Source organism: Petromyzon marinus, chromosome 13 (genome assembly GCF_048934315.1).
Source record: "Petromyzon marinus isolate PM22_M1 ecotype Great Lakes invasive population chromosome 13, UKy_Petmar_22M1.pri1.0, whole genome shotgun sequence".
In the NCBI taxonomy this organism is placed as follows: domain Eukaryota; kingdom Metazoa; phylum Chordata; class Hyperoartia; order Petromyzontiformes; family Petromyzontidae; genus Petromyzon; species Petromyzon marinus.
This window is the reverse complement of record NC_133679.1, coordinates 1,283,723-1,308,057: the sequence shown is the minus strand read 5'-3', so window position 1 is coordinate 1,308,057 and position 24,335 is coordinate 1,283,723. Positions and strand designations below refer to the sequence as shown.

General features: G+C 43.9%; 1 protein-coding gene across 7 annotated transcripts in view; it reads right to left on the bottom strand.

Moving 5' to 3' along the window:
• Positions 1-23,438, bottom strand: part of LOC116942193 (phospholipid-transporting ATPase IC-like) — a 58,892-nt gene extending 35,454 nt beyond the window's left edge. Inside the window, exons 1-2 of one of the 7 annotated variants that reach the window (XM_032953838.2) lie at positions 17,609-17,800; positions 17,446-17,465 (exon numbers count right to left, since the gene is read on the bottom strand). The gene's annotated coding sequence lies outside the window, so the exon portion shown is untranslated. The other 6 variants (XM_032953839.2, XM_032953845.2, XM_032953848.2 and 3 more) reach the window with 6 other exon arrangements.
• Positions 23,439-24,335: the final 897 nt, after the last annotated feature.

Here is a 24,335-nt window from a genome sequence, read left to right as displayed (position 1 = left end):
AATAATACTAATTTACATTTGTCAGGCACAATTCATCAGAAGATCCCATAAACATGGAACGTTGGGCTAACGTTGGGCCAATGTTGGTCCAAGGTTGGGCGAATGTTAGTCCAACAATTCCAACCACATGGCCCAACGTTGGCATGCTTACTGGAATTCTCAGTTTGTGTGGGCATCCGTTTACAAATTGATGACCGACTCTCACACACCTGATACACGTGTGAGCCTTGGTACAGCCACCATCATCCAGTTGCCAAATTACTATTTCAAGTGTATCCAGTTCTTGTGCTAACCGCAGCATGAGAGGGACGCAAGACATACAGAGGCTCAACTTTCGGTTAAAGGCTGGCTTTCGGAAAAACAAACATGTTGTTTTTGGCAGAAATTACCAGTAAGAGCTGTAGACTTCACATAGTCGTCATCGTGTTATACAATACTGTATAAGACGACACCATACAGCTGTTTTTTCTGATATTAATACTGTACAGCAATTGCCTCAAATTCATGAGAATCAATAATATTGCCAGCAGAACTAAAATGCAGAACCACCATGACAGTACTCCTCCTGGTCTTCCTGTCTCATGGCTTACACGTGTTTTTTTGTATCCAGTATTTTCATGAGCAGCTGTTTGCATTTAAGTTTTTCAAAATATGAATTCCTCAACCACTTAAAAGTCGATAGGCTATATAAATTTCCCTTTTGATATTTGTTAAATCATATTCATCTACTACAGTACTGTATAAGGATCACGTAACAATACCTCTATATTGCAAAGTCTAGATAAATACTATACCGGACATATCCTGTAAACTGGCCAAGCACAATAATAATAATACTGTGAACTGGAATACACAAACACATACATACGGTCATAAGTATAAAGCGGTTTATAAAATTATTTTATGCATGCGTGCATGCCAACAAGCATATCAAAGAAGTGTATTGTGCCATTCCTATCAAGCATGATACTTAAATGCGGCAGTCATATTGCTCTTTTCTACATCCTGTTGGGAGAGCATGTTCATTGGTTGGTGGGTCAGATTGTTATCTGCGTTGTAACCGCACATACAGCACTCTCTCTCAAAACACTGCTCCAAAGTACACAGCCTCTAATATCTGATGTGTCCTGAAGGCTGCATTCAAACTGTCAATTGCACCCAACCTTTAACCACCCACACACAATAAGGGGCACACACAGGTTGCTCAATGTTAACAGCGGTATTCAACCGAAACATTTCTTATAAAATGCTTGCTCGCGGAAGACAAAAATAATTAAACTTATCGACAAAACATTTTACGGGATTACTGAAGTTATACTTTAAAATAAGACAGTTCCAAAGCACTTATACAAAACTTGACAGAAGCCCTGTGGCTTGGCATGAGTTATCTTTAGCTGGTAAGAGACAGACAACTACAGTATTGCACTATGATGAGATTGTGCCAGCCAATTGCACAGCAAGTTTCATGGAATATCAGGTTCAGTCAGATAAGTGCGCGCCCAAGGACAGCCATGAATGCTGACAGTAATAAAACAAAGTTAATGCTCTCTATAACCGCAAGCCAATGCAACGATTCCACAATTGTGGTAGATTTCACATTCGGAGAACTTCTGTGTTCTAACCAACTTTAAACTCATAAAAAAAGTCGGCAAGACTGGACAGGGCAATAGCTCAGATGCACTGTAACGCAACAGAAATGATTAAGTTGTACGGTTGATTCATGAGGCCATGCTCTGACATGGCTCTATTTCGTAGACAACGATAAGTGTATTCCACTAGCGGAAAGGTGCAAGAAAATGTATAGTATCGTACAGCTGTCTTCACCGTGTCGATGGTACACGCTCCATACAAAATTCACCGCGATAAAGAATGTTAGGTTTACATGGTTAATATTCGCAGGCGCTGATGAACTTCTCACGTGGCCATATGCCTCGCCACTTGTATTGGGGCCTCAGGCAGCAAGAATGGCACAATGGGTACGGTGCACTGACGATACCACCGCTTAACAAAGCAACTAAACCATTTAGAATTCTAACAACTCGAGGCTCAGATGTGCTTGTGGATAAGGGGTAGAAAAGTGCCCAAAGGAAGGAGTTTTACACGGTTTCTGAATATTAATAAAAACTCATTTACATGAAAATGGAACGGCAGGCCAACGTTGGGCCAACGTCGGTCCAACGATTCTAACCACAAGCCAATATTGATCTTAATATGGTATATAACGTTTAAAAACATTCAACAACAACAATACAAACACATTTTTTACCTACCTCCCCTTGCCTTGTTTCTGCCCACAAAGGTGTATAAAGTGTTATTGGGTCAACTCCTCTAATTTCCAAAAGATGATTAATGTTTGTGCTGAGGTGCTAAAATGACCTCCAGGGTGGTCACTCTCACAACCGCAGATCCTTCTTCACATTTCCAGCGCCGTAGCTCGTGAATAAAACCCCAAACATAACTCCCAAACTGAACTCCAAATTTGAGGCCGTCTCAAAACTTGTTTCCAGTCGTTTTTTTTGTAAAGTAACCATAACTGTTTTGAAATGCCATTGCTCTTTATTTTCCCAGCCACAACTCATTTTCTCCAATAACACGGATGTGTTATATAACCAACTTTTCCCCTCCCTCAGTCTCTACCCACATTATCATTGTCTCCAGCTCCGCCCAGTATCTCGTCAATGTTGGCGCGTATTCAAATCACAATACAAACCCCATGGTGATCACTTTGGAAAGGAGGTAAAAGCCAAAAGGGAATAACCCATAATAATAAACAAACAGTTACAGTCCAGCATAAGTGGAAATGTAAAGCATCTCTTTCTGTCGAGTATGCTCCTTTAACCAGGTTTTTATCGAGTAACCTTTACATGCAATGCAAACCCAGATAAATAATACGGCATCCTGCGTCTGCTTATGTACATGTGACATGCAAGCGGATCAGAACAGCACTTGGAGCTTTAGTGATGAAAGACTGAAGGTGGCTTTTGAAGCCAATTTTCACAACTAAATAAAAGTGGTTAGAAAGATGCCAAACCAATCATTCAATCCATCTCCATCTAAATGTGTATGTGAGTAAATTACTGTGTGTATAACACAACTGTAGAATAACAGGGCTGAGAAATATCTCCAAATGTACAGCTCTCGTTTTCTCAACTCGCAGCAGAATTTTTCAAATGGCAGAAGAAAAAAAAACAAGGCAGCCAGCCACACAGGACAGCTTGTTGGACATTTTCAGAATGTCTGTGGAGAAAGAATGACCAGAATTGTATCATTTTAGCCACGTACTATCCAACAGTGAAACATAAGTTTGTTATAGAGTGCACACCAGAAATCCATTGTTGTTCCATAACCGCGCCTCAATGGCTTTTGGCTCCCCGCCTTCACCACTTGCCCGTGCTGACCGGGGTGGTGGTGAAGCATCCTCAAATTGCCTCCGCAGCCCACAAGGCATGGGGCGGCCCTAAGTCAGCAGCGGATTGACCGCACATGCACACAAGTCCTCACCAACAATTATTATACGGGTGTCATCTTTCAAAATACATAAATAAATATAGTAACATGCTTTGCCAGAGTGTGTATTTACAGTGCTGGGGTGTGGCGCTTGACTACAAACGTGCGGTATGCAGTAAATTAAGTCTTGCTGCTGCTTGCGGAGCGTACTGCGGTGCGCAGCATTCTTTCTTCCTTCCAACAAAGACTTTGACAAACAAGCCGGCTGGGTGCAGTTCGTGCCAAGGCGATGCCTGTCACCCAAGGCACGAGGTTGGTTCGGATTTTTAGACTTGCGACTACCAGCACGGCCACAGCAGTTCCCCGTGGCTTGCCACAACAACACAACAGAGGAGGGGGTCCCCTCGCTTCATCGCATGAATCTTAGAAAAGCACAAGCGTGATTGTTATGACATGTATACTGGAACCCTCCCAAGTCTTGATCTGCACACACATGCTGTGTTCCAGCAACTGCCTCTCCTGAGAATGCCAATTGGAAATATAGGATGGGTAAGAGCCAGAGTGGACGAGTCATCGTATTACTTATGACAGGTGATAAACATGTACACACATTACCTCATTCCGCACATGAAAAAGAGCTACATATCTTAGTGGGCCTTACCTGGTAAAATAATAATAGTTAATAGTTTAACACAGTACCTTGAAAATACTGAACGCACATAGGAGGGAGATAACTTGCCACACCTCTCCACTGGTTTCCCTCAATTAACCCAACCCAAATTTATATTATCCGAATAACGAGCAAGCCGACAGTTATGATTTTTCACTTCACCACATCCATGCGTTGCCAGAAATGAGACCAAGCTTATAAGAGTCCTTCCTTCCCTACTGCATAAAAAAGTGTAGCAGAGTGAGTGTGTGTGCGTTGCATGAAGCCACGCAGTGCACGGACCCCCTTCGCACGCCACCAGTAGGGAAATGAAGTGTTGGCACGATGCCACAGGCTCGCCACAATCCCACAAAACCCCACCGGAAAACATTAACAAGGTAAGGGGGTTGGTTTAAATTGTTTTTTTTATAAATATAGTACACAAATTCATAAAGTACTTGGTTTCTGCTGGCTGCAGGCCTCCGTGAACTGACACGAAACGGGCTTTGGCCACTCGGACTATGAGGAAAGGCGTCCTCTGAAATGATGGATAAAAGCACAGTCAGCCAGGGAAGATGCTTTGAGATCAGTCGGTCCCCATAGATAACAGATGTCACAAACTACCTGGTCACGGCGATGAACGATCGAAACACAAAAGCGAATGCGAGTGCTTTACAATCGTAAAAAAAAAGCGGCTAAATGTCAGCCTCGTTTGAATCCCACGTTACCTGCTTCGCATTTCTTTATCGTGCGCAACGCCCGTGTCAACAACACGACAGATTTGTCTCTCTCTTCGTCATCGATTTGGCAATGTGTGTACACGATAGAAGGGAATACACCGTTGTTGGATTTGTGACCCAAGAACTGCAGAAGTAATGTGTTGTCTGCAAATTCACCGACACAAATCAATGTAATGCCCAAATGTAACATATTTTTACTGGTATATCAGGTTGATAAGCCTCAGGGTCAATGTGGTCATGCTGCTCGAGCTACGATTCAAAGTTATAGTTTAGTTTATATAGTTTTTATAGTTTCTAAGTGCTGTAATATGCAAATACTACTGTAGGGCAAAAACAAGGACCTTGATAGACGTCCAATAAATTCCACAATACGGCAAAACGACTCTTATCCGCTGGACCAAAATGGTCCGAGGGACATCCCTTTATCGACTCTCCTATACTTGCTATTACCTGCGTTGTCTTCTCAACTCTACCACACCTATTATCTGCAATTGTTTCACGGCAACAGAAGAGCCTATCGGCAAATTCACCCGATCACTCGTGAAAAACTTGCGGATAATAGGAAAGAAGGTGGCCCCTGTGCGTTGCTAAGCGACGGGAGGAGCCCTTCCCATCAGAGAAAACGCTCTGCCATTCATCTCACACCTCGTCTCAGCGTCTCACGCGTGGGTTGTCCCTCTAATTTAGCTATTTTCCTTCTCGAAATGAGGTAGATGTCAATATTTATTTGTCTTGAAAAACATGTTTTTTAAGAAGCTTGAGACCATGTGTTTCTAGTCTCTTTAAAAAAAACCTCTAAACTCAGCGCACACCCCCTACACTAATTATCAAGGCATGCTGGTGGTACACATCTGAAGAACGAACGCCAGCGGCTTGGAGGCAAGCGTTGTACGTTGAAATTATTTCACACCCTACGTAGCCAACCGTGCAAATCGGAGGTGGGTGACCGTAAGACTGCCACGAAACGGCAGCACCACAAATGGAGCTATTTCCTTGTGTGTCGACCACTAAATGTTCGCGGCTTTGGGGTAAGATTGGGTTTTGTGTTTAACAAGGTTTAGCTGCTCACACGAGCTTGGTTTTATTCTGAGCACTGCGGTTTCTTCTCACATTCACAACACTCCTTAAGAGTAAAATGTTTGTGTGTACATGCTTCCTAAACAACACAAAAACTCGCAAATACCTTTTTCCTGGCATCATAACCCTGGCAACACGACACGCCGCTCGTTTCTATCGCTTTTATTTGGGGTAAATGCATTTTCACTACATTTTATGTCTCGCGCGTTACAACTTGACTTCACCAGTGCTCTCCGCTTTTTTCCATCAGAAAATGTCAGGCAGCTGGCATTTAAATTGCATCAATCAGTTAGCGTGAACATTCTATTATATTTTGGCTCTCTATGAACTGTGCACACATATGAATGTGTTTGTGTTGTAATGCCTTACTTATATAACTGTTAATAGCACAGGACAGTGATTTACATTCGCCTTTCTGGGATTGGCGTTAACTTTTTACCCGAGGAAACTCGAGTGCGGGCGACACTATACTACAGTCAAAGCAACATTATTATTCAATGACTTCGACAATCGGCCATAAATATACCCGAGAATAGTTCTGGTTTCATTTGGTCATGTCACAGTCTATAATAACCAGCCAGTTTAACACACAACGCAATTAGTATTCTTGTTGTTGTGTACGCCACAATTTCCTGCCACTCCGTTATCAGTGTGACGAGCAGGTGATTTGGTTTCTTTGATGAGCGCACATTGGGGAGATTCTAATTTGGAGTTTGTGTTGCCTTTTAGACGGTGCAAGGAATTTAAACCCACAGTACTCGAACAAACGTGCAGTTTTGCTGTAATAAAAATAAACGTTGGTAAATCATTAATCCCCTGCAATGTAAATACATTTGACAAACATTTAAAAAACACTCTCCGTTGTTATTGTCCTCCTGGTTTAAATCGTTACTATACAGTACCCAGTCGGGATGTATTCCAAGGGATTTTGAGCTTTATTATCATTCAACTTTCAGATTATAACCTTTTACCACGCTTTTTTGTGGACTGCGGGTAATTAATAGTAATAAATATGTTAACATACAATTTCTTTATTTCCCCACCAAATACTGTGATGTCGTGATATCGTGTTTTGGCCCATCAGCCTGTCCCCACCTTCTGATATCATTTCCGATCGCATTTGCAGCACTGTGCTACTTAAGCAGGTCAATTCCGACGTGCTTGCGATTTTCGGAATCTGAAGGGAAGAAGAGGCCGCTCTGTTCAGCAACTGATCGCTTGCTGGATGCTCAATGCGATACAAATAAGCCATCCGTAAACGCCGTTGGGTTGTTCAACCCAGCAACAGCAAAAGTGTGAATAATTATCTTGGGCGGACTGTGGAAAGTTACCAGACAGGTATGATGCTGCATTGCACAGAGTCGTACAATTAAGGCTCCCGTGGCTATAATGCAGCCACTTTAAAGTTTCGTGTAACCTTCGGGCACAGGGCTATCTCAGCATTAATTCAGAGAGGCACACACACAGACACAAAGATAGACAAACATATTCAAAAAGATCTGCGACGCAGAGGAACATTCAGAATCAGAGACGATTATGAAAAGTGAATGAAAAGTGAAAATGTACATGACGAAAGATGCGTGTGCAGAACTGTACTGTGGAGGGACACAAAGAGATACGGAGAGGAACAGAGGCATAGGGAGTGACACGTAGACCGAGAGACATGGAGATAAACACAGAGCCATATCATGTTCCTCCGTCGTTACCCTTCCCTCCGCTCTCCTGAAATCAGTCCCCACATTCGTACTTCGTGCGCATCCTCTATTTGGCCTACTCTTCCAGAGTTCTGGACGGCTCACTGTAGTGTACCCCAGTAATACTGCTGGGTGAACAGATGTCGGGAGACGCAAGAAGCCTGCCCCATTGTTTCAACTCCCGCCGGGTGATCGAATCTGTGACCTTCGGATTGCAAGTAGCATTTGAATGTATTAGCGGTGCTACCACCGATAATTCGCGGTTTAAAAAAAAATTGCCCATTTTTCGCAAACATTTATTTATTTTCCCACGATTCGCACTCCCCAGTCAGAAAATCTTGCGCGGTGGTGCGTCACAATCAGTTCTCGTGATGTCGACGGAGTCGGAAAATCTAGGGCAGTTTTATGAGGACCGGTGTGTCAAGCTGCACCACCACTGACACGTTTAGTTTCTCACCATCACACCATGGCAGCATCTCCATGGTCTGTATATTTATTATTTTTACCTAGTACTGTACCGTGTAACACGCAGCAGGCTTTCGCGACCAATATTATGTGTCGTTAAACCCGCCACAGCCAATTAGTAAGGTTTTGCACGTAAACAGAACATGCCGAATTCCTTACTAGTCGAGCACACCGGTGTGTTGGAGAGCCAAGCCACAACATTTACAATCAGAGTACGACGTTTCGCCAGTAATTACAACTAGCTTCATCAGGCGACAGCCGAATTGGCATGTTCTGTTTGCGTGACAAACCTTACTCATTGTCTGTGTCGGGTGGTGGCGGGTTTAACGACACATTTATATATTGGTCGCAAAAGCGTGCTACGTGTTAGACGGTAGCTGCATTATGGACTGTACCGTGTATGTACCGTGTATTGCTTAGAGCATGCCACAAATAGCATAACTTCCCCAACCTTGCTCTTTAACAAATATTTGCAACAAATACCGATTTTAAAAGCCAACAATACCACTTCACCATATTTAAAGCTACATTTTTTACACCATTTTTGCTTTGCATTTCGGTAAAGTGCCAAAGGTGTTTAAAAGTGGCCAGGTAGCCAACGTAAATGGGTTCGTATTTGCAAGTACTGTATGGAAGGGAATATAAAGCCATTGAAATGGCAATGGAACAGGTTCTCTGTAACAGTATACACGTGGATCATACGGAAATGGGGCAGGTAAAGGTTTTAGGAGCGTTTCCCATTCGGATAACAAAAGAGTTGTCACTTGTGCAATTAATTTAAGATCTTTTTAAAAAATGGCTATGCTTTTCAAAATCAATCCGTTAACATTAAAAAGACTACGATTCAGATTTGAGTTTTAACAAACGTATATTTTTGTTACACGGTTCATCAATCGACAGGTTGGCATGTGGTTGTGTGGGTACTCCCACGGCGTGGAAGAGTAGGCCAAACACCCTCTAGAGGGACTCTCGAGAGCTCCCTCTAGTGTAGGCCCTTCTGGCAGCAGTGCCGTGAGCATGCACTTGCAGGGGCTGCACCTTTTCCGTCGATATTTTCAAGCTGAGATCATCTTTTGTTGAGTTACATAGAATTTAGAAGTGTGCAAATCAAATTAACCACGGTATATAATTGAGTAACAATAGTCAACAGGTACTGTACTTGCTCTGCAACTCACAGGTGAAGCCAAGCAGTATAGACATTCAATTGTGGAGTCAAGAGTGAAAACTCAAAACTGTTTGGTCAATCTGCAGTCAAAATCAAATGACTGCGCCCTGCACTGAGCTCTGAACCCGCTCGTTGTTTTCTTTTAGGGTTGGTCACACTCAGGAGTGGCTGCACCGATGTTTCCCTCTGCACCTTGGCCACCACCTTCTGTGAGCTTTCAAAAGCTTCTCTTGCCAGGCGTGGCCATGCAGGAAGCCTCTCTCTCTGCCTTCAAACACTTTTTAAATGCTCACACCGCGTCAGCGTCTCTGCGAGAGCACCTTAATGAAGAAATGCAGGCAGGATTATCAGCAGCAATGTCCGCAGAGACCCGCGTGTATAAATAGTAAAACATTAAATTGTAGCCGCTTCAACGAATATATTCACACCTGTTGCTAGACTGCCGACAAACACCCTTGACTGTATGCTAAAAATGCTCCCATTTTTTGGAGGGTAATTTTTCTTGTAATTGCTTAAGAGGTAAATTCCCTCTTGGGTGTCATTTACACAGCAGGTTGGCTGATTATTAAAAGCGCACGCATTGTACAGAGGTGCAGACTGTTTGTATCGGCACTTTCCTTGTTAATGATTGCCCGTGTTTATCAACAAACAACATCTATAATTCACTGAAAATATGTTACAGGTAATACAAAACCTCGGACAATCTTTCAAAATATTGGTGTGCTGTAGTTAGCAAAAGTGGTCCAAATGCAAACTTCAGTAGTTATTTCAACCGAGTTATAAGAAAAGCCTATTTGCTGATAGAGCATATGCTTAATTATAATTAGTACATGAATGTAACTCCTTTATATGATAAATTGTAGTAAGTCTATTCAAGGCAGAAAGTCTACGTGGGTCATCGTTCCGTGTGTCACAGAGTCACGTTAAATGCAAATAAATTGTATGTTACCATTAAACAAATCACCGTCCATTTAAGTACACTGTACAATACTCTGTGGACCAAATCCCATTCACGAGTCAATAAACTTCATACCACTTAAGTGGTACGAACACGGGCACACATAATAATTTGCTCTCGTACGAACTATGACGCAGATTGAACACGGAGTGTCAAGCCAAGCAAGCCACCCCGGTGAGCACGCTCCCCCAGAACGAGGTGTAGAGACCCACCCACCCACTCACCGCGGAGCTGGAGAGATGACAAAGCGATGGCGAGCGGGCGCCAGAGCGACCACCGTGTTACACCGCAGCACCGCGCCACATGGCCACGGGTTCGCCCTTCACCCAGCAGCGGAGAATTCATGGCCGATGACAGAGCGATGATGGCTGCACAGTTGCACCCGCGGATTCGCTCGCGATCACGACACCCGCCCCCAACCCACCCCACATCATTGCACGAGGCCCATCGCGAACACAACGGTGAAGAGGAGTTGTGACGCAGCGGGCGGGGGGGGCAAGGTGAGTCACGCCGCCCGCCGGGTCACCTGACTCGCACGAGACGGGGGGGGCACCGACTGTGAGGGGCGGCGGATCACGCGCGTCGGACAAGGAGAGCCCCAGGGAGTTGAGCCAAGAGGTCACGGCAGCGTTTGATACGTGAATAAGAATGGGGTGTAAGGGGTGGGGGTTCAAGAAGATTAAAACAGTATTTGACTCATTTGTTCAAAATACAGGACACTTGAAGGATATGTTTTTTGTAACATAGCAGCACGGTAGTGCATCTAAATAAACGTTTACTGGAATTATAAAAAGCGGGACTGTTAGTGCTTAAACGTGTTGAAAGCACATCCGGAAGCGTGTTTCTTATTTGCAGAAAAACAACCATCCATCATTGCTCCATCTCCACTTCACGGGCTGGATGATTGCAAATTCCCCCTACACAGTTCAGTTCAGTTTCAGTTTATTTTGGTATAGCCGTGAGCCATTCGGCTCTTGAATCAGGTGCAACCACAACAAAAAAACAACACGAACAAGAAAAAACATCTTAATGTGACTGTGCAAACAGAAAATCCATGGGAAAAAAAACGGCAAAAATATTCCTGAAAAAAGCACCGTACACCAACGCTGTGTGCCAAAAATCCCAGTGGGATGCAAGTTAAACAACCACAAAAACTTAGATTAAGGCCAGCAGTCTAACTCCGTACTACAACAAAACAAACATGTCCAAACCAAAAAACGTTTTCCAAATCACCAAAAAATAAAGCCATAATTGCAACGTAACAGTGATCACAAGGACTGTGACCGAATTTTTACAATAAACTACATAAATAACATGTAACACCAAATCCTAGAGCCATAGCTGGCTGCACGAGTTACTCCACAACAACAGAAGCATCAGTCGGAGTATCAAATTTTTCAAAGCACCTTCAAGATCAGCACGCTAAATCAAAATACAGATAATACTTTGCAGCATCATCCGGAGCGAAACATTTTATTTTATTTTACGCCAATGAATAGCAGTGGCAGCTAGGGGTGTACAACTCCTCTAGAGTAGTTTTGAGAGAAGATCTCATTGGTAGCGATTCAAGTTGCAGTTTATTGGCAATAGCATTCCAGACTCTGGGGGCATCACTAGCAAAGGCCCTTCCTCCAGAATTTGTACGGCAATAGGGAATGGGAAGCTGGTAAATGAGCGAAGACCTGAGGTCAAATTTGTTCTTTGAAACAGAGAGGAGATCCAGCAGGTAGCCTGCGGATTTTTTTGTAAGTACATCGTGAATAAATAAGATCTGGTGTACAAGCCGTCGAACATTAAGAGATGTTAAGTTTGACCCAATGTAGAGATCACAGTGGTGAGTCCTATATGGGCAGTTCAATGTAAATCTTAAGGCCGAGTGATAGATGGAATCAAGCTTCTTCAGTACAGTACTTGGGGCTGATTTATACACGATGTCACAGTAGTCAAGTAGAGGCAGTATGGTAGCTTTCATCAATTCCAAACGGAACATTGGGGGGAAGCAGTGCTTGTGTCGATACAGAAAACCAATTTTTATTTTTGTCTTTTTACCAATATCAATGTGATCTTCAAAATTCAGTTTTGAATCCAGGATGACTCCAAGATACTTATAGATCTTGACTTGCTCTATTTGACAATTATTTAAGGAATGTAATTGGGGAAAAATAACTTCCTTCCACGTGCGGGGTTGTCATGAACTCCGCCCGTCGGTCTCTGTTGCGAGTCCTCGCAACGCGTCAAACGCGAAACAGACGCAGACGTCTCTTGTTTTGAACAGAAGAGTCCTCTCCTCTCTTCAAATATTAACCCTTCGCAAATTTCAGGTGAACTTCAAAGAGGAATGTTGTTTGCTGGGTCTTGGGTGGTGGAGCAGTACCCCACTAGAACGCAGTTTTACTGCGTTAAGTCACAACGTGTTTACATTTTTCCTATGGTCATTGCTCCTCAGAACTGGTGAATGTCACTCTTGTGAAACTAATGTCATCCACTCATCCCACGTCTTCATGCATGCAACACGACTCGTCCTGATGAGGTGTTTTTCTCTCTCTCCTGGAAATTCTGAGTATGGAACTGAATTTGGGCTCACGATATCCTGGAAATCAGCGAGATACTGACATTTCTGGTACTCTGCCTTCGCGATATTACTTTAACATCTTACATTGGCAGTCGAAGGGAAACGGAGGAAGGAGACGTTACATGGAAGTGAAAAGCGATTGTGCCGAAAATCTGAAAGTTGCGCCAAGATAAGAAATTTCGAATTTTCCAAAAATAATAACGCTAAGACCGCTATGGAAACTTGACGTCGCTCTACGAGTCGCATCGGATTTCCCCCCCCCCTCGCCAAAAGCGGTGACCCCGTGGCATCGGGTGGCGTCACTTTGTAAACGGGACACACCCGGTTCGGACAACGCTCGCCACTGACGTTAGCCGGAGGCCGGGAATCCATCTCTGGCTGGCAACGCACAATCATTGGCAGGTGAAATCGATTTATACATCGGTGACGTCAACGTTCCCTGTACATATTTGCATATTCTATCGTCGTGTGAATCTCCCCTGGAAAACATCCGATCGGCTCACAACGGACTTCCCATCATTTCCAGGATCCTCCCAGTCGTACCGTCCGTCCATTTTTACCGTCAGAATACAATAGAAGACCAACGGGGGTTTTGGTTGCGTCTTCGAGCGGTGTACAAGGCTGATCACTGAAATAATCACACCCGCTCGTGCACGGAGCTTCCATGGCCGAAGGTAGACATTTAAAACATCGGCTATTATACCAAACAACAACGAGCAGCAACAACACAAATACGCATGAGAGCTTTGTAACAGCACCACCGTGAAAGGCAACGTAGTTGTTACGGTCTGTGTCTGCATGAGGGCGCACATTTTTCACAAAAAGCCCTTGTGCAGAAAGCTAAGAAAATGGAGCTACAGTAATGTAAACCTGTAGAGGCTCAGCTCAAAACTCCAACAATTGGTGTCCAAATGCAGACAAACGTTTCGCGTTTCTATCGACATGACCAGTGGCGACGTCTGAGAGGAATGCCATGGATGCTGGAGTCGAGACATGTTCAAGTAAAAAAACCAGTCCACAGTTCATAGGGGGTCTTGCACCAACAGACCCTGGTGTGTAAATATTACACCATTGGATTTGGCCTACATGTACAGTACAGTCGTTGGTTTCAAAAGTTAGTGTCTTAATGCTTAAACGTGCTTGTGCCAGTGCTCAATTAATATTCTTGAATTCCACCTTTTTTGTTTTACCAAGGAAAGCCTCACAGAGTCTCATGACTCTTACGCGGGAAGGTTCTGCCAAGTTGTAGGAGTCAGGCCAATGTTGCTATGTATTATGCCAACTGGGTAATTTTGCAAAAGTGGCAAATTTGGACCCTGACGCCGGTGCACAATGGCTTACTCTTGCGCATCACGTGACGGGATCTTCAACGTCCGTTGTCAAGCAGACGGCGCATATGTTTACATTTAAATGTGCACCGCGGTATTCATCAGGGCGGCCGCTGGATTCGAACCACGAACCTCTGCAACGAGCGACCAACGCGCCACCGCTGAGCCAAGTCACTGGCATGGCTCATCTTGAGGAGGGGGCTAAATTGACACACGCTGCTGTATACATAGTAAACATTGGCCACAACAGTACACTTTAAGGATGAAACACTGCAATGTAAATAGGATAATGAAGTGTTTTTGTGAGCAAAGTACATGAAGAAAAGTTAATTAATCTTAACTCTAAGCATGAAGGTCTGCCTCGCTCAAATTACCAAATTTAGCAGACAAGTTGGTCAAGGTGGGCTACCTACAATTTACCCCACCACATCAAAAAATTATACATGGACTTATAACAGTTCAACGAAGCTTAGACTTTACATAAACGGGATATATTAACGGTAATAACCAGAAACGTCGTGAGAATTTTTATTGTTTTATATTTATTTTATTGTTTCCCTTCAACGTGACTTTACCGAAAGAGCTAAGAATATGGTAATAACCAAGTCACCTTTAACAAACTCTTATAGATGCCAGGTCGGGCCAGACTGCCACCAATTGTTCTCGCTATGTAATTGAACCCACCTCGTCACACACAGGATGGTCAGGGATTTGGTTATGTAATTGAACCCACCTCGTCACACACAGGATGGTCAGGGATTTGGTGACACAAAGGAGTCACATTTAATCCCCTACGACAAATGATCAACATCCTCAGAAAGTTGACTTCACAACACCCCGTTTATTTTCTCACCAAACTGAAAATGCTTTAAGCTATTTGCATATTCAAATGAGGTGACTGCATTTTGGGTTTTTCCGGTCCTTTAACATTGTCTGGACAACATCGCCCTAAGGTGGTGCCAGTTCTTGGAGAACTGTGCACTACATACACTACTATCCGTCAAAACAACACTGAACAAAAGTAATTGGTGAGGCATGTTGTATACTGTACTATCTGTGCTCATCACAACAAGAACAAAGCTCAACTGCTATTTACAACATTCCCAAAAATGTTTGTACCACTCAACCTTCTTGTGCCACCCAAATCTTATAGTATCAGACGTTTCAGATCGCTGTTGCACTTGTAGGAAATGTAAATCCGAACTACAATTTCCCGAAAGGCAAAGCACGAAGAGGGAGTGTCCTTGATATCCTCACAATGTCAAATTAAGTTATTTTTGAAAGAATTGATTGAGACCATATCATTTAAAGGGCTACAATTTAAGAGGTGATCAGGAAAACAATTCAAGAAGTAACGATGAGGGTTTTTTGACGAAATATCTGCTCGTTCAAAACCGTTCGTGAGCACATTTTCTTTTAATGTCCCAGCTTCTTCAGCGCCCAAGTGTAAATGTTCCTCTCGTGACGAGATCAACCTTCCTGAGGCCCTCTCACCTACCTGCCTTGACAGCTCACTGCCCAAAATGTCAGAGTATGTTTTATTTATGATATAAGGCAGTGTTATTAATTAACCTCTTGTTTGTTTTGCAGTATTAACTCTGGTAACAAGTCTAAATTACATCTAACAACGTGGCTTTCGTCTGTGTTCATCCGAGTAGGTGGGCATGCAAACATTATTTATCCTCTAGCTTCCACATGCAAGGCAAGTTTGAACAAAAACAAACTTAAATAATGGCTTCAAACAATGAAAGAACAATGAACACCACACGTACCATTCTCGAACAGAAACATGAGTACGTTTTGTTTGAAATAAGCCTCAAAATGTCCTGGTATATATGCATGTTGCACGTGCTGTTTTGCACAGGGTCTTTGACATGTGGTTTGTGTTTAGACGCCATATAGATCCAAACTGTATTGTTTTCAAGCCATCATACCGAAGGACCAATTAAATGACCTGCAGATGTGCAGGACTACATCATCGGCATCATGATATAGCGATTATTTACCCGGCATGTACAACCGGGCGATGTGGCCAGCATCACGCACTCACGTCCGTCTCCCCAGCGATGATGTTGACACGAAGTCACGTTAAGGCCATTTTTAGACACGTTGCCGCTGGTATACAGAAGTAGGACCCACGTTTCTGTGACTACAGTAACAGCTACGTACGGATCGAAATATAATATACACCAGAAACAAAGTAAGATATTAACATTTTACGATGGTATTTCAGCCTTTGGGCCTTTGATACAAATACTTTCAAGCAGCAAAGTCTGGAGTGGCTACGACTTCACGCGTCTCATCAGCAGTGTTGCGGTCTGTTGAACAAAACGCTGCTGGGTGGTTTCCTGATGTTCTTGTCAAGCATCCCTCATGAACACCGCAAGCCCATTCAGTGCAGCAACACCAACGTGCTAAAGAAGATACACGTGCTACTGTCCATGTTTAAACAGCACTACTATATCAACATTAAACAACATAAAAGGTATATTTTCTTGAAGTCAGTCCTTCCCAAAGACTTTATTACTTCAGTCAGCAAGAATAGACGCCGCCTACTAGAACGTTTTACAACTTTGAAGGTAGTGAACTCAAATACCCCTTTTGATTTTCAACAATAAGCCTCGTCTATATTTCCATAAAAGTGTACATTCATACGACACATTTAGATGGCCCATTGTCATCTTACAATTTTCAACAATCACCACTTGGCACAAGGAATACAATACAAAACCAAGTCTCGTTTCATAAAAAAGTTAATTCCATAGAAGAATAAAACTGAAACGCCATCAAGTTGCTTAAAACAGTACTGTAGGGTAATTCACAAAGGGTTTGGTTTGTCCATCTGGGGATATTTCTCGCATTTAAAATACTAAACAAAGTGTACCCGGGTATGAATTTAGTCCACTGGGTGACATTGTGACGCTTTGGTTGCTTTACAGACACGTGTGCGTGTGTAAAGCAGCAACGAACAACTTCAGATCTTATCAGGTGTTACGTAAGATGGAACTCTGTAAATGGAGAAATATATTTGGAACTGTTGGTAGGATTACAGCAACATTATTATTGATGGGATAAAGTACTGCGGTTAACAGGTGCGATGAATACAATTTATATTCGTTGTGAATTTTCCACAAATTACATTTTAGTGTAGCTACATTTTAGAAACATTGACATGGTCCCACTGGAATGGTAATACATTTTAAAACTTGTCAAGTTCCAATAAATATACTTTTCAACTAATACACGTTTCTTGACACACTTGTTTTTCTGTAACTCAACAGGAACCATGTGTACAATGCTGCCCAAGCAGAACCAACGCAATGAACGCACACACACACCTCAACACTCACCTGGCTTCGGAGTCAAGCTTCTTCAACCGCCGAATACATAAAAACAAAAAACCACAAAAGCTCGCGTTTTAGTCTGTCCTAACTATGAGATGGTCACAACTTCCAGAGGTCAATAATCAAACATTCATAAACCAAGCTCAGACCGTGGACCGTCGTTTGTTACCTACGGCGGTGTGTTGGAGTGACTTTTGTTGTGCAGGCAGTAGGGTGCCTCTTTTCCACAGCTGCCGTCACGACATGCACAGACAAAGATCAGCCCAAACCGGTTTGGCCACACCTCTGCCTCCACTCCATTTGCTTGGGGAGTGCCGCTCACCCCCCCGCCCCTCACTACCTGGGGCAGGGGGGGCTCATGGCCCACCCCCAGCCTGATGGGACCAGGTACCCAACGTGCACCCAATCACCGTGGCAGCCACACAAAAGCCACGTTTATGACCCGACAGCCATTGCATTACAAAGGGCGGTGTCAAAGTCACCGATGCATTATTCACTCGTGTGCGGCTCCGCTGCTGCTTGGACTGTTTTCTTTTTTGTGGGGGCCAATGGCTCAGATTATGCCTGCTTGACGAGCCCTACAGGTGCCAACATTTGCGCAGGTCATTCCAGAAGCACTGTAAAAGCCTCCGGGCTCCGCAGGGCTTACGCAGCTCTCATAGTTGGTTGTTTTGCAATGCAAATGAGGAAGTGCCTCCAGAAGATGTAGCTTTGAAAGTTCGATCATTTAAGTTGCAGTGGCATTATTTGAACATGAGCTCAATGATATCGATATCATTTTAAACGCGGGGCTTTCACGTCCTGTTTAAGCAGAGGCCGTCTAGCTCTTAGTCATCATTGGTTTGGTTGAAAAGACTAAATGTTGTTCACCATCACCGAACAAATTATTTAATCATCACTCTGTGCTTTGATGTAAAAACAAGACACGTTGTCGGGTCTAGATGCTATTTTGCAAATGCTAAAATGTTCTTGTAAGAATTAAGTATTTTGCCATTCAAGGTTGTGTGGAGTTATTCTAAGAGTTTGCAATAACTGGCAAGAGCCTATAACTTCATAAATCGGTGTCCCGGAATATTCACTGAACCTCAAACAGGTTGCAGACATGAGCAGACTGCTGCTCAAACGCACCCGGTATGATGACTCAACTTATTTCGTGAACCTGGCCACAAAATGTGCATAATCATTGCTTTCCCTTGCCGACCACACCAATCAAGGAAAAGCGTCAATATTATAGCTTAATTAAGTTTCACTTATAAGTCACAATTGATGTGCTCTGCCCTCGTGAATTATACTGATACGTCTGCCTGTGTTGGTATTGCTGTAATTTAGCAACAATATGAGATGGCGTGGTGCGATGGTTAGCAACATTCACTATGGACCCAATATCCAGAGTACAGCGATATCTGAACCAAATCCTCGGGCCACGCTTTTACCAACCTATGTAGTATTATGTTGAACTTATTTCATACCGTGCTAGTATAGTCAATGACAGACAATGCACGGGTAGTTCTTCATCCAGCAGTGGATCGACAGAGTGCTGTAAATGAAGTTGAGATAGCTTGAATAAATGCTGTTTGTGAGCGCCGATGAAAGTCGGCACGACACATAAAGAGAGTGGAGTGGCCACCACCTTGCCCGGCCGCCTTGGTCTGCCTTGTGCTGATGTTTTACACACCACACCAGGTGCCCATTTAAAAACGAGTCAACCAAATGAAGACCCAGGACCGGTTAGAATATTCGCTACTGATATTGGTCGCAAGCGGGAATCGAACTCGGCTCGCCGGGTTCTTAGCCACTACGCTACTGCTCTCTGCAATACACCACTCGAGACACGCATTATAAATCATGCACTTCTTCACGATTTCAATATCTTGAGATACTCTTATTCCCGACGTAAGTCCCGAAATTGTGTACCTCAGAGGACGGAAGTCAAGTTGTAAATTATGATGTAATGGATTACATACATTCGTTGATTTGTAAACGTTAATAGTGTACCAGACCATCATGACGTACCTAAAAGTTATTTTGAGTCGCTGCACAGAGCAGCAGTGATGCGTTTCACAGTTAACTTTGAGGTGGACAAAAACGTTTCACAGTTAACTTTGAGGTGGACAAAAACGTTCCACGGTTAACTTTGAGGTGGACAAAAACGCTTCACAGTTAACTTTGAGGTGGACAAAAACGTTCCACGGTTAACTTTGAGGTGGACAAAAACGCTTCACGGTTAACTTTGAGGTGGACAAAAACGTTCCACGGTTAACTTTGAGGTGGACAAAAACGTTCCACGGTTAACTTTGAGGTGAATAAAAACGTTTCAAAGTTAACTTTGAGGTGGACAAAAACGTTCCACGGTTAACTTTGAGGTGATCAAAAACGCTTCACGGTTAACTTTGAGGTGGACAAAAACGCTTCACGGTTAACTTTGAGGTGGACAAAAACGCTTCACGGTTAACTTTGAGGTGGACAAAAACGTTCCACGGTTAACTTTGAGGTGAACAAAAACGTTCCACGGTTAACTTTGAGGTGGACAAAAACGTTTCACAGTTAACTTTGAGGTGAACAAAAAGTTTCAAGGTTAATTTCGAGGTGACCAAAAACGTTCCACGGTTAACTTTGAGGTGAACAAATGGGTTCAGGCGTGGGCGCGGAGTCTCTGGGGCGTGCATTTGGGAGGGAGCGTAAACTCGAGCCAGGTTGAGTAAGCCTATAAATACAAACTGCAGCCCCTGCCTGCTATATAAAGCTCACACGCAAGTTGCATCACTCTGCTTGGCCGGCCGGCTGGAGGCGAGACGCCTACAATTTGTGCGAATGGAAAATGTCTTGCAAGAGTGGAACGGGGACTTTATTTCGATTTTCGAGATAAAACCAAGTTCAGTGAAAATCTTGCTTTGAAGCTTTCGTGACTGCAGGAATCCATACTGTTTAGTTCTTAAGGTAAAGTCACGTAGGTAGAAGATTAAAACAAAATAAAAAAATAATATATCACGACGTTTCGATCGCAACACAAGTGGGCGTCCTCGGGCTGGAAAACTAAATAATCCAGCAGTGGAACTGCTGAAAGTTCAGTGAAGTTCACTCAACAGATCACCTAAACCAGTCACCGTATAGCAGTGCAATTTAGCTGTATAGTTCGAAATGTACTCTTCCTACATTTCAAGGCACCGTGCATATTGGCGGGGATCGCTAAATAAAACTAACGGTGACCGGCCATGGAAGTGTTAAACCAGGGATCTGACTCAGATTGCCAGATTCAGAGCAGAGCGCATGACACGGGCCGATGTGTGGGCCACCCTTGTAGATACATATTAGTCTTCCATTCTTTAACTGCTTCTGGATAAGTAATGTTTGCCTCTCCATACAATATTTACACCGCTGTCATTCGTCTCGCGTGATTGTCGACTCGTGTCTAGTGTCTGTGTGGTCCTCGTTCATTATTCACACAGCCGTGCGCACAGTGCATTCCTGCTGCTATTATTACGCGGTACATGATCATCACGCAGGAAATTGTATTCAAACTCCTACAACCATGTGAGTGTGTAGGTGTCTTGTCGACAGGACGCGTTGCTTGTTTGTAGATAGACTGTATGACTTCCGGTGGGTGTAGAATTTTGACTCGGCAGATTTACCCACTCACCACCACGCCTTAAAACCGTGACCACCCCACACAAACTCCGGCTTCCACTGCTGATTATAAACACGAGCAAATATTATGGTAAACCAATGTCAACAGGGACGTGTCTTTGTTCATTGTGCTGATCACTATAAGCATGCTGACCCAGAATAAACCTCATAAATTAGACATGGCACATACAGTACAAATATCATTTGCAAATTCACGGAAGACGCTTTCTTCCACAGGGTCTCAAATGGGGCCGCCTCAGGGGCCATGGGTCCCACTGGAATGTATCCATTGTAACGCCACACACAGAGTTACAAACTCCCAAAAGGGCAGTTTTGTAACTTCTGCCGGTGAAATGTGGGCAGTGCTAGATTAAGTTTGACGGGTTCTGGGGCTGTTGTAGGATTGATGACGTCACTTTGTACAGGAAATGAAATTTCTCCCCTTGGGGGCCGTCCATAAATGACGTCACGCGATATTTGACGAATTTTTTAACCCCCCCCCCCGTCGTCGTCACACGGCGTCACAACAAGTCAGACCCCCCCCCCCCTCAAATATGACGGCCCCTTGACTATTTTATCATCACCCATATTCAATGTCAAACACCTCTTAATTGTTTTCTGACTCAGACTGTTACGGTTCTACATTCTAAATGTAACATACCAGTGGCAAATCAAAGATTAAAAAAAAGTATTTCATCTAACTGGTAAGAACCAAATTTCCTATAAGGAAGAAGGGAAATATGCAGGCTCACTTGATTTAGGGGTTTACCGTATTGGCACAAAAACAAAACCATCTTTGATTTTCTTTATGTACCAGCATGACATATTTAAACATTGTTCCGCTCCCACTTTTTGTAGAAATAAGAAGTGGAACGTGACATCTGCACTTAGAAGCGCATAGGTGTGGACTGTTTAGAGCATTTAGCCGAACCACGTTGCAGTATAACTACAACAGAGGGCTGAAAAGTTTGTCTATGAATAGTATCCCTCTTACCTGCCACTTTCCTTTTATCTGCAGGGATCCGATAATCCCAGATCCCCCCCCCCCCCATTATAATCCACAACGAATTATTTATGCTTAATATGAGCGTGAGAACGAGAAGGCCGCAAGTGACTTGTGAATACGATGCTATAAACTCCGCAAGTTGATCGAGGTGTTGCGAGGTAAGGGGGTAGTGGCTTGTTTGCATCATTCAATCTTCAGTAACTCTGAGACATCCATTGTGCTGACGCTTTGGGTGTCACACTTTTGCCAGAAAGACGCCACGTGTTTAAGTAAAAAATGTTTTACTTCACTCAAGCAATCGATCACCCTAGTCATTATCGGTTCTATTACTCGACCAATCAGAGAACACCAACATTTTTCCCAAAAAAAAGTTTCGCCTCTGTTCCCACGTGAGCCGCTGGACGGGAGGTGCTGGGCAGGGCTCAGGGCCATCGTCAGCTGGGGGTGGAAGCGGCTGCCGTTTGTAAAAGGGGGCCAGGGCAATTTCCCACAAACTGGTCAATTAAAATTAATTCATGAACGGGTTCATTTCTAATCTGAAGTCATTGCATCAAGAGTGAGTACTAAACACTCCCTGTCGATTGCTTTATCACAGACTGGAGGACGTTCTGAGCAGCACGCGGCCCTGCGAGGACTGCCCCGTGACGTCGTCTATTAAGGACCACCACCGGCTCTTATTTACGTGTGCATCGTGGCTCTTTAAATATTTAGAGGGTTTTTTTTATAATACCGAATTCGAAAAAATTGGCTCGTGTTTTGTTTGCCGATTCACGTTCTAAGCCAAGCATCATACTGCGTACGCGCACGCACAATATTTAGATCAGAGCATGTTTTTAAATCAGAGTACAGTTCAGCTCATCTGTGTACAGCATAGGTTCTTATTTACGCAACATTGACTTATAATTATTGCCATGTGTCCAGGGTTTTTTTGGTTCATGGGCTGGGCAACTGGGCCAGGCCTGGTTTTTCATGGGAGCCTTAAACTAAAACGTAACTATTTTATTATAGCGAGTAAGGCCCACTGAGCTCAATAGCTCTTTTTCAGGGGGGACCTGGCCACAAACAATAGCCCAATGAAGTAGCTTATCAAGTGGAAGTTTATATCAGCCAAATAGTCTAAACGCATGTTTCTAAACGGGTTGGGATCGAACCGACGACCTCCTGTACACCAGGCGAGGTAGCCAACATCTCGCCACCGCGGCGCCTTACCAGGGGGACACTAGCACCGAACAAGCTCAGGTGCTGGTATCCGACGTGGGTCGTTGCTTTTCTTCACTCCGTGCGCGCTGCACGCGTTCACCTGGGCCACCCGCAGAACTGGTCGTGATGTCACAGGACCAGGGGGGCGGGGAGAAGAGACGTCACCAGTGGCATTCTCTAGCTGAGATCTGAACTTCAGGATCACGGTTTCGTTAAATAAATAAAAACAGTGGAAATCACATATACAACAGATGTCACCTTACTCAAGCCTGCGTAAGACGTAATGTAAGAAAAACCTTTTAAAGATCGACTCGTGGTGGTTTTGTGGAACGCAGGCAGGGGGAGGGCGTGAGGGGGTGGAGTGGGGAGGGGCTTCGTCCACCGACCGTGCGGATCGAGGGGCCCGGGAAAAGAGAGGCAGATTCAGAAACTATTTCCGTGGAAATCTAGGATTCAGACTCTTGCTGTCAACCTCGACATTTCCTGAAGAAGGACAAGCGCCCGATATGTTGAAATCTCCTCTTAGTCACTGTTAACAACCCCCATCTTGTGTTGCGCGTACGTTTGCGGACGCGGCAGAGTCATACTTAACGCAGAAACGTCTTCTGCTGTGTATAAAAGTTTGAGTGTTGGCAGATATTTTGTACGAGAGGAAATTCTGTCATGCGAGCGAGCCCTCCTGTAATCTGTGATATGACATGGTAGATACAGAAAGCCTTCTGAATGATTCGTTTCCGAAAAGAGTTATCTCAGTCCACATCTGTGATGACATGTGCTTGGGTGACGTAACCCAGTTGTTGGAAATTAAATAAAGGGGCGAGTGACCGCATTGGCAGTGGTACACAAGTATAAATACTCTCTGCACATTTGTCAAAAGTACTGGACCGCCTTACAGTGGCGTAGCTATGAACGGGTGTGCAGGCGGTGCAATGGCACCAGGGCCCACATGCATCTGTGAAAAAGAGCTTCATAGCTCATCGGATTCCTCCAGTATGAATAAAGATTCTGAGATAGGCCCAGGCGCCAGGCTACGACGTGGGGTAAAGTGGACGAGGGGCTCTGTCAT